Here is a 10513-nt window from a genome sequence, read left to right as displayed (position 1 = left end):
CAGGGAGTGGAGGGTTGGGATAAACAGGACATTTTCAAATTGGCAGGCTGTGATTCGTGGAGTGTCGCAAGGATCAGCATTGGTAGTGGGTCACAATTATTTACAATCTGTTTTAATGACTTGGATCAAGGGACAGGGGATTATGTGTTTAGGTTTGCTGACCATATAATGATACAACCTTGCAGCCTCTGGCCTCCCAGTCTCAGAACTCCCAGCCTCTGACCTTGTGGCTCCAACCTCTCAAACTATGACCTCGTGACCAATGACCTCCCGGCCTCAAACTCCCAGCCTCCCAATTCCTGGCCTTGCAACTCCCAGCCTTGGAGCTCTGGCCTTAGAACTCTCAGCTTCCAAACTTCCAGCTTCAGAACTACCGGCCTTGAGACTCCTGGCCTTGGAGAGCCCAGCCTCTGAACTCCCAGCGTCTGAACTCCCAGCCTTAGAACTCCCGGCCTTGGAGCTCCCAGCCTTAGGACTCTCAGCTTTGGAACTCCTGGCCTTGGAACACCCAGCCTCGGAACTCCCGGCCTCGGAACTCCCGGCCTTGAGACTCCCGGCCTCAGAATTCCCGGCCTTGAAACTCCTAGCTTCCGATGTCCCAGCTTTAGAACTCCCAGCCTTAGAAATCCTGGCCTTGGAATTTCTGGCCTTACAATTCCCTACCTTGGAACTCCCAGCCTCTGAACTCTCTGGCATCCGAACTTCTGGCCTCCGAACTCACAGCCTTAGAAATCCTGGCCTGGGAACATCTAGCCTTAGAATGCCTGGCCTCTGTGTCGACCTGAAAAGGCATCCTCTCAGCCTGCCATGGAGTCCTCTCAGTCCAGCGTGTATTTCCCTCAGCCTGATGTGGTGTCCTCTTGGCCTGGTGTGGCGTTGTCTCGGCCTGGTATGGCAAGCTCCTAGCGGCCCAGCGTGGCGTTTTCTCAATCTGGTGTTGTGGCCTCCTGGGAGTATGTGGTGGTGTCTCAGGCCTGGCAAGGCCTCAGTGCGATCTCTTAGTCTTGAGATGATTCCAGAGCCCTCTCCCGGCCTGTTGATCCTCGGGGTGAAGCTGACTTAGTGAGGACTGGGGACAAGGTGCTGGGATGGACTTTTTTTTCTACATTTTGTCATTTATTCCTAAAATCTGCAATGCTAAACTTCTTACTTCACTATTTTTCTAAGAACTGTGACTGTAGAAGCTGCATTTCGGGACCTTTGTACCTTAAGATGGTGCCACAAATGACAACTTATAAACTTTTCACTATTCTCATCTGAGTACATGTGACAATAAAGTTAATTGTACTTCTAATTCTTCAATTACAATGTAGCATTAGCTGTGAGGAAGAGGCGAGAGATTGCGAAGAGATACAGTTACCGTGGCAGACGGAGTATAAAGTGTTGATATATGAGATAGAAAGAATAGAAAAACAGAATATTTTTATAAAATGTGAAATGTTAAGATGTTCAGAGATACTTGTGTGTACAGAGGAACCTCGATTATCCGGCATTCAATTAACTGAATTTCGGATTATCCAAACAAGATGGCAAGATCCTGATGCTTGGCTAACTATGTTATCCAGCACTCAATTATCTGGCATTTGATTAACTGAATGAAATACTCCTTGCCCGTGTCCTTCAGATAATCAAGCATCCTCTGTAGATTGACAGGGTTGCACAAGAGATTAGCACACAGTGATAGCAAATCAGGGAGGTTAATGGCACATCTGCATCTATTGCAAGGGATGTAGAGTACAAGAAGAAGGAAGTCATTCTGCAATTGTATGGGGCTTTATGGCTTCACATCTGGAGAACTGTATGCAGCCAGTATTTAGAAATATACAAAATAGCAGCGAGTAGGCCATTCAGCCCTTCGAGCCTGCTCCGCCATTCATTGTTGACATGGCTGACCATCCAACTCAATAGTCCATTCCCACTTTTTCTCCATATCTTTTGAACTCTTTAGCCCCAAGTGCTGTATCCAATGCCTTCCTGAAATTATTCAATGTTTTAGCCTTGGATGTTTTCTGTAGTAGGGAATTACAAAAGCTCAACCACTCTCTGGGTAAAAGTAAATCCTCCTTATCTTAGTCCTAAATATCCTTACAGTGTGAACCTTGGCTCTGGACTCTTGTTGTTGGGAACATTTCTTTCTGCAGCTAGTGTAACCTAGAATTTTATGGACTCAGGTGACTTCATATATGATAACCAGTGGGTTAGATATTTTGGACTGTGAGAGCCTTTTTCTTCAGGTGGCAATGGCTAGCAGGAGGGGGCATAGCTTTATTGAAGGGTGATGGATATAGATGTCAGAGATAGTTTTTTTACTCAGAGAGTAGTTGGTGCGTGGAACACACTGCCTGCAACAGTAGTAAACTGGCCAACCTTAAGGGCATTTAAATGGTCACTGGATAGGCACATTGACGAGCATGGAATTGTGTAGGTTAGTAGGGCTTCAGATTGGTTCCACAGGTCTGCGCAACATTGAGGGTTGAAGGGCCTGTAGTATGTTGTAAAGTTCTATGTTCTTGAGATCCTCATTGATGTTCCATACTTCAGCTAATATAATCCTAACCAGTTAAACCTTTCCTCTTATGTCAGTCCTGCCATCCCAGTAATCAATCTGGAGAGAAGCTTGGAGAGGTTTATGGGGAGAATTCCTGATTTTGGGTGTTCAGGAGCGAAAGGAAAACCTGGCAATGAAATCACTAAAATCTGAATTGTGCAAGAGGACATAGCTATCAAACAGTCCTGGAGGATTGTAGAACTGCACAAGGTTACACAGATGGAGAAGGTTAAGACGAATTAGAAAAGATTGATGAGGCTCCCAAGAGGATTGAGAGTCTGGAGTTTGAGAATGCAGTGAACACAAAATCATTGACTCTTTTTAAGATAAATGTAAAATATATTATTGATGCAGAAGGGATTAAGAAGGTATTGGGGATAGGCAGGGAGATAGATTTGCACCACAATCAGATTAGCCATGATCTTATTGAATGGTGGAACAGGCTTAAGGGGCCAAATGGCCTTTTCCTAAATCACATTTTTCGATATAAAATCAATTAGTGCTCAGTCAGAGCTATCACAGACATATCATAGATAATTTAAAATAGAATAATGTTTATATCAATGTGAAATATCAATCAAATAGATTTAAAGGGAACTATATGCACAATCCAGTGTGATTTCTTTAAATAATCTTTTTTTAAGCTTTAAGAGGAATCATTTTTGAACTCAACTTTCCTTGTGCCCTGAGATGACTGTTGCTCAGTCTGTGTGTTGGCAATTTTTGGGTGTTGTCTTATCATTTGTGGTAGAAGGAGATAAGTTGTCTTCATTCATTGTATGCCCACACTCGACTAAGCAAGCTCTTACACAAGACGGTTACAGGAAGCTCACTGTACACTGAGGTGCAGGCTTGGGTGGACCTCTGTAACATCACACCTGGGGCCATGAAACCTTGGTCATTCATAGGAAGGGAGGGACACCCGCTAACAGTCCATAACTGGGCCACCTCCACTCAACTTTCTGTCACACAGAAAATGGTTTGTGCCACAGACATTTTCCAAAAATGGAACAGATCACTACCATAGCCAGACTAATGAGTGGGCCTATATCAAAAACCTCACAACCTTTCCATGGAGCCAGCAACAATGGTGTTATCGCTGGACTATTGATCTAGAGTTTAGATCAGAGTAGTGCTGGAAAAGCACAGCAGGTCAGGCAGCATCCGAGGAGCAGGAAAATCAACATTTCGGGCAAAAGGATGGAGAGATAAATGGGGTGGGGGGATGGAGAGATATATGGGTGAGGGGAGGGGGGCTGGGGAGAAGGTAGCAACCCAGTAATGTTCTGGGGACCTCGATTCAAATCCTGCCATAGTAGATGGTGGAATTTGAATTCAATAAAAACCTGGAATTAAGAGTCTAATGATGACCATGAAACCATTGTCTATTGTCAGGGAAAAAACCCATCTGGTTCACTAATGTCCTTCAGGGAAAGAAATTACTGCCCCTACCCAGTCTGGCCTACATGTGACTCCAGACACACAGTAATGTGATTGACTCTTAACTAGCCTTTGGGCAATTAGGGATGGGCAGTAAATGTTGACCCAGCCAGCGGCACCCTCATCCTGTGAATGAATAAAAAAAAACAAGATGCTGTGCATCAAGGTAGAGTATCAAGGCCCATCTGGGTATCAAGGGGATCAATGGTTACGGGGAGAAAGTGGGAGAATGGGGATGAGAAACTGATCAGCCATGATTGAATGGTGGAACAGACTCAATGGGCTGAATGCTTAATTTCTGCTCCAGTGTCTTATGGTCTTAAGACACATTTCAGCTGAATGAAGGGTGCATAATTCATCCAGACAGTTTAAATGATAAAGAATCAGGGCAAATCTTATTCTTGGCACTGAGATGTATAGGAGCTGCCTTGCGCATTGATAAGACTGCTGGAAAATTAATAGGCTCATTTTCAAAGAGAGTCTGTCTGGAGAAGAGTGCCAAGTGAGTGCAGGTGCTTTGTCTGTTTCTGGGAGATGGTTTAGAAGGGATGGCCGTGGATTTAATAAGATCATCAGTTCTAAGCCTGCCCCTTCTGCTTCAGGCAGGAGAGCGTGCCAACCTACTCGGCTCCAGCTATCTGTGCTCTCAGCGTTAGATCTGGTTGACATAATTATACTCTGTCAATTGCAAACCTAGATCATCATCTTAGCTTTGAAAAGTTAAATGATTGTTTGTATAACTGTGAAATATTTAACTTAGTCTGTAAAATGTTGAATAGCATGCAACATAAAGGTAGCAAAGCTGGTCTAGACATTAGCAGCCACATCTCATGAAAGATTATTTAAAAAAAAGTATTCTCTACTCAGATATTGGTTCGAATGCAGAAATTGTGACGATAAGAAGTGTTTGAAACAAAAAAACCTTGATGTTTCAACAGGGCAGCACAGTGGTTCAGTGGTTAGCACTGCTGCCTCACAGCACCAGGGGCCCAGATTTGATTCCAGCCTCAGGCGACTGTCTTTCTGAAGTTTGTAGTTCTCCCCGTGTCCATGTGGGTTTCCTCTAGGTGCTCTGGTTTCCTCCCACAGTCCAAAGATGCGCAGATTAGGGTGGATTGACCGTGGGAAATTGGCTATAGTGTCCAGGGATGTGCTCGCTAGGTGGATTAGCCATGGGAAATGCAGGGTTACAGGGACAGGCTAGGTGGTTGGGTCTGAGTGGGCTGCCCTTTGGAGAATCAGTGTGGACGTCATGGGCCGAATGGCCTGCTTCTACACTGTTGCTATGATTCTATGAAGTGTAGGTGAGAGAAAATAAAATAAAAATGTGTGCTGAAAAGGGAAGAGAAAGAAGAACTTAAACATGTGTGTGAAGCATAAATACTAGCTAATTGGGTTGTGATAACTCCACAGAGGCTGGTATCCTGTCTCAAAGTCGCCTTTTTTCACATGCAGAGAGTCCTTGACACTGACCTGGCTCCCTCAGAGCCAGCTCCCAGAGTGAACAGAACACCCGACACTCCTGTTTCTATCTGTCAGCCAGGTTAACAGCCCCAGTCAGGGAACTCAGATTCTATGAGGTCCACCTGGCTGACCTAACTACAATCCCTACAGGTTAACTGGCCCGTTCCTTAATGTTCTGCGTAATTCTATATCACTTGGTACAGAGTATAGCGAGCAGATGCTTTGCATATGTTAAATTGCCAAGTTCTTCATAAAGCAAACGGAAGAAAAAAAGTGTAGCTCACATTTTAGTATTGTGAGTTTATTTATTAGATGAGGTTTTAGGTGCAAACTTAGTGACCTGAAGACTGGTTTTCAAAAGGTCAATTGAACTGAACTTCAACAGCTAACCCAATTCAATATTCAACTTCATGAAGCATGCTTTTCCAAACACAACTTTCTGGATGCGGTTTAATCCAATTCACATTTCTCCATTTTCCAAAACATCCCAACTTATATAGGTAACACTGCTGAAATCATACTTTAAGGCATTTGGTGAGGTGACTATCTCTTGAAATGCCTCAGATGCAGAATGGAATAGGCTTTAGAACAGCCTTTATAGTCACGTGCACCCGAATGAATGCAGGGGAAGGTTTGTACTGTTGCCTCTCGGCACCAGGTTTGGTCCTGGGTACCTAGGTGCAGATACTTTAATTGTTGTTACAGAATTGACGTATTAAACAAAATGAATTAACATTGGAATACAGAGTTTAGAAAGTCCAGATGGGAATAAAAGTGTCTTTAAAGTAGTCAAGTTCTAGTCCTTTTCCAACATGAGTCTAAGCCCATTGGGCTTCAGAACAGAAGGCCACCCTACCTCCATGCGCTGACCTTCATCCAGGACTCACCCTGCTCCCCGCTCTGGAACTTGTTCTGCTTCCCCAATCTGGGACTCACCCTGTTTCCCGCTCCGGGACTCTCTCTGCTCCCTACTCCAGGCCTCGGCCCGCAGTCGCTCTGCTCCCAGCTCCGTGTCTCGCTCTGGTCCCTGCTCCGGGGACTCTCTCTGCTCCCCACTCCAGGACTCACCCTGTTCCCAGCTCCGGGACTTGGTCCACTCCTCACTCCCAGACTCACCCTGCTCCCTGTTCCGAGCTCTGGCTGTGATTTGTCACCCTTCATCCTGCCTCCATTCTTCAGGGAGGGTAGGATAGTTTAAAAATTTAAAGTTGGGATGCAAAGATGCTGCAAAGCGGAAAAAGAAGAAAGAAAAGGAAAAGGACCTGGTGAGCAGCAGAGGGAGGTGGGAGAGATGACCATCATCTCACACAACGAGTGAATTTGATTCAGTCCAACTTGGGGCCACCAGAGGATCCGACATGAATATTATTCGTTAGTCACACACAGACATGTAGAAAGAGGGAGTGATTAATATTAAGGCACCACGTGATACTATCTGGACACAGTTTACCAAAATAAGAAGATTTCATCAGTCGGTTGACACCATGAGACATTGACCAAATGATGAGGCCTGAAGCCCCCACATATCTAACCAATTCTGAGTGATAACTCTGAGGTTGTTCTCTTAAATAATACTGGAAAGTATATGTTGACATTTTAAACAAAATCCTGCACAATCCGAACTTCTAGCCTCTGATATCCTGGCCTAGCGCAGACCCGATGATGTGTCTACTCGGCCTGGTGTAGAGGATTTCTGGTCTGCCAAGGGGTTCTTCCAGCCCAGCATGGTGGTCTTCAGGTGGTCTTTCTGCCTGCCTTGGCTGCAGCATGGACTTCCGGTCTCGAGATGATTCCAGGACGAACGTTCGGCCTCTGAACCTTGAGGTGAATCCCAGTGCAGTCTGGAGGTTAGGCCTGGTGCGATCTGGAGGTTAGGCTGAGTGCAGTCTGGAGGTTAGGCCTGGTGCGGTCTGGAAGTTAGACCTGGTGCTGTTTGGAGGTTCAGCCTTGTGCAATTTGGAGGTTATGCCTGGTGTGGTCTGGAAGTTAGGCCTGGTGCTGTCTGGAGGTTCAGCCTGGTGCAATTTGGAGGTTAGGCCTGGTGCAGTCTAGAGGCTCGGTCTGGTGCAATTTGGAGGTTAGGCCTGGTGCAGTCTAGAGGCTCGGTCTGGTGCAGTTTGGAGGTTAGGCCTAGTGCGGTCTGGAGGTTAGGCCTGGTGCGGTCTGGAGGTTAGGTCTGGTGCGGTCTGGAGGTTCGGCCCATTATGGTCTGGAGGTTAGGCCTGGTGTGGTCTGGAGGTTAGGCCTTGTGCTGTTTTGAAGTTAGGCCTGGTGAGGTCTGGAGGTTAGGCCTAGTAAGGTCTGGAGGTTAGGCCTGATGCGGTCTGGAGGTTAGGCCTGGTGCGGTCTGGAGGTTAGGCCTGATGCGGTCTGGAAGTTAGGCCTGGTAGAGTCTGGAGTCAAGGCCTGGTGTGGACTGGAGGTGAGATGCCAGCATGAACTGGGTTGGAAGACCATTGTTCTGACCTTTTTATTCTCCATTTTACAACGTATTCCTAAAATCTCCAATACTGGACTTTTTAACTTCTCTATTTTTCCAGGCACTGTAACTGAAAAAGCAGAACCTGAGGACCTTTGTATTGAAGATAGTGCTATAAGGAGCAACTTATAAGTTTTTCAGTGTACTCATCTGAGTACATGTGACAATAAAGCTAATTCTAATTCTAACTCTAAAAGACAAGAATAGATGGCATGTTAGTCTTCATGTCGAAAGGCTTCAGTACATTGCAAAACACCATGATGACAAATAAAGAATGAAATCTATCAAAGATGATAGCAACTTGGAAGGTAGGAGCAAGACGAGGCCATTCGGCCCTTCGAGCCTACTCTGCCATTCATCACGATCATGGCCGATTGCCCAACTCAACAGCCTAATCCTGCTTTTTACCCATAACCTTTGATCTTATTCACCCCCAAGTGCTGTATTTAACCACCTCTTGACTACATTCAATGTTTTGGCATCAACTACTTCCTGTGGTTATGAATTCCACAATGTGTGAAGAAACATCTCCTCAAATCCGTCCAAAATGGTCCACTCCGAATCCTCAGAGTGTGACCCCTGGTTATGGGCATACCTACCATCGGGAACATCCTCCCTGCATCTACCCTGTCTTATCTCACTGGTAAAATGACTACTTATGGTGATCACCCCTTCCTGGGTGAGATTCCACAATTTGAAAAGTCAGTGAATGGGGTTTATTTCAATGTTTAGAAGGTTTTTGACAAAGTCCCATGTAAAAAAATTTAATATGTAAAATTACAGCACACAGGATGATTGGTATGGATTGAACTGGATAGTAATTCAGTTAGCGCACAGGAAACAAAGAGTAAGAATAAATGACACAGCACCAGGTTATAGTCCAACACATTTATTTGGAAGCACCAGCCTTCAGACCACTGCTCCTTCAATAGGTATTTGAAGGAGCAGCACTCCGAAAGCTAATGCTTCCAAGTAAACCTGTTGACTATAACCTGGTGTTGTGTGACTTTTAACTTTGTCCACCCCAGTCCAATGCAGGCACCTCCAAGCTATAAGAATAAATGTGCCTTTTTACTGAATGACAGGCAGTGACTAGTGGGGTACCTCAGGGATCAGTACTTGGATCCCAGCTATTCACAATATATATTAATGATTTAGATGAAGGGACTAAATGTAATATCTCAAAATTTGCAGTTAACATAAAGCTGGGTGGAAGGGTGAGCTGTGAGAAGGATGCAGGGATGTCACAGTGTGACTCAGACAGGGCGGAGGTAGTGGGTAAATGCATGATAGTTGCAGTACAATCTTATAAATGTAAGGTTACCCAGTTTGGTAGCAAAAGTAGGAAGCAGATTATTATTCAAATGTCTGTAAATTGAGGGAGACACATGGCCAATGAGACCTTGATGTCCCCATGCTGAAAGAAAGTGTGTCGGTGTAGTAGACAGTTAAACTGTGTGTCGGCCTTCATAGTGAGAGGATTCGAGTACAGTAACAATAGACAATAGACAATAGACAATAGATGCAGGAGTAGGCCATTCTGCCCTTCGAGCCTGCACCGCCATTCAATATGATCATGGCTAATCATTCCCAATCAGTATCCTGTTCCAGCCTTATCTCCATAACCCTTGACTCCACTATCTTTAAGAGCTCTATCCAATTCTTTCTTAAATGAATCCAGAGACTGGGCCTCCACTGCCCTCTGGGGCAAAGCATTCCACACAGCCACCACTCTCTGGGTGAAGTAGTTTCTCCTCATCTCTGTCCTAAATGGTCTACCCCGTATTTTTAAGTTGTGTCCTCTGGTTCGGCACTCCCCCATCAGCGGAAATATGTTTCCTCCTGCCAGAGTGTCCAATCCTTTCATAATCCTATACGTTTCAATCAGATCCCCTCTCAGTCTTCTAAACTCAAGGGTATACAAGCCCAGTCGCTTCAGTCTTTCCGTGTAAGGCAATCCTGCCATTCCTGGAATTGACCTCGTGAACCTACGCTGCACTCCCTCAATAGCCAGAATGTCTTTCCTCAAATTTGGAGACCAGAACTGTACACAGTACTCCAGGTGTGGTCTCACCAGGGCCCTGTACAGCTGCAGAAGCACCTCTTTGCTTCTATACTCAATCCCTCTTGTTATGAAGGCCAGCATACTATTAGCCTTCTTCACGACCTGCTGTACCTGCATGCTTGCCTTCATTGACTGGTGGACAAGAACACCCAGATCTCTCTGAACAGCCCCTTTACCTAATTTGATACCATTGAGGTAGTAATCTGCCTTCCTGTTCTTGCCACCAAAGTGGATAACCAGACATTTATCCACATTAAACTGCATCTGCCATGCATCTGCCCACTCACCCAACTTGTCCAGGTCACCCTGTAATCTCCTAACATCCTCATCACATTTCACCCTACCACCCAGCTTTGTATCATCAGCAAATTTGCTAATGTTATTGCTGATACCATCTTCTATATCATTTACATATATTGTAAAAAGCTGCGGTCCCAACACGAATCCCTGCGGTACCCCACTGGTCACTGCCTGCCATTCCGAAATGGAGCCGTTAATCACTACCCTTTGTTTCCTA

This window comes from Chiloscyllium punctatum, chromosome 20 (genome assembly GCF_047496795.1).
Source record: "Chiloscyllium punctatum isolate Juve2018m chromosome 20, sChiPun1.3, whole genome shotgun sequence".
Taxonomy (NCBI): domain Eukaryota; kingdom Metazoa; phylum Chordata; class Chondrichthyes; order Orectolobiformes; family Hemiscylliidae; genus Chiloscyllium; species Chiloscyllium punctatum.
Note: the sequence above shows the minus strand (reverse complement) of the source record.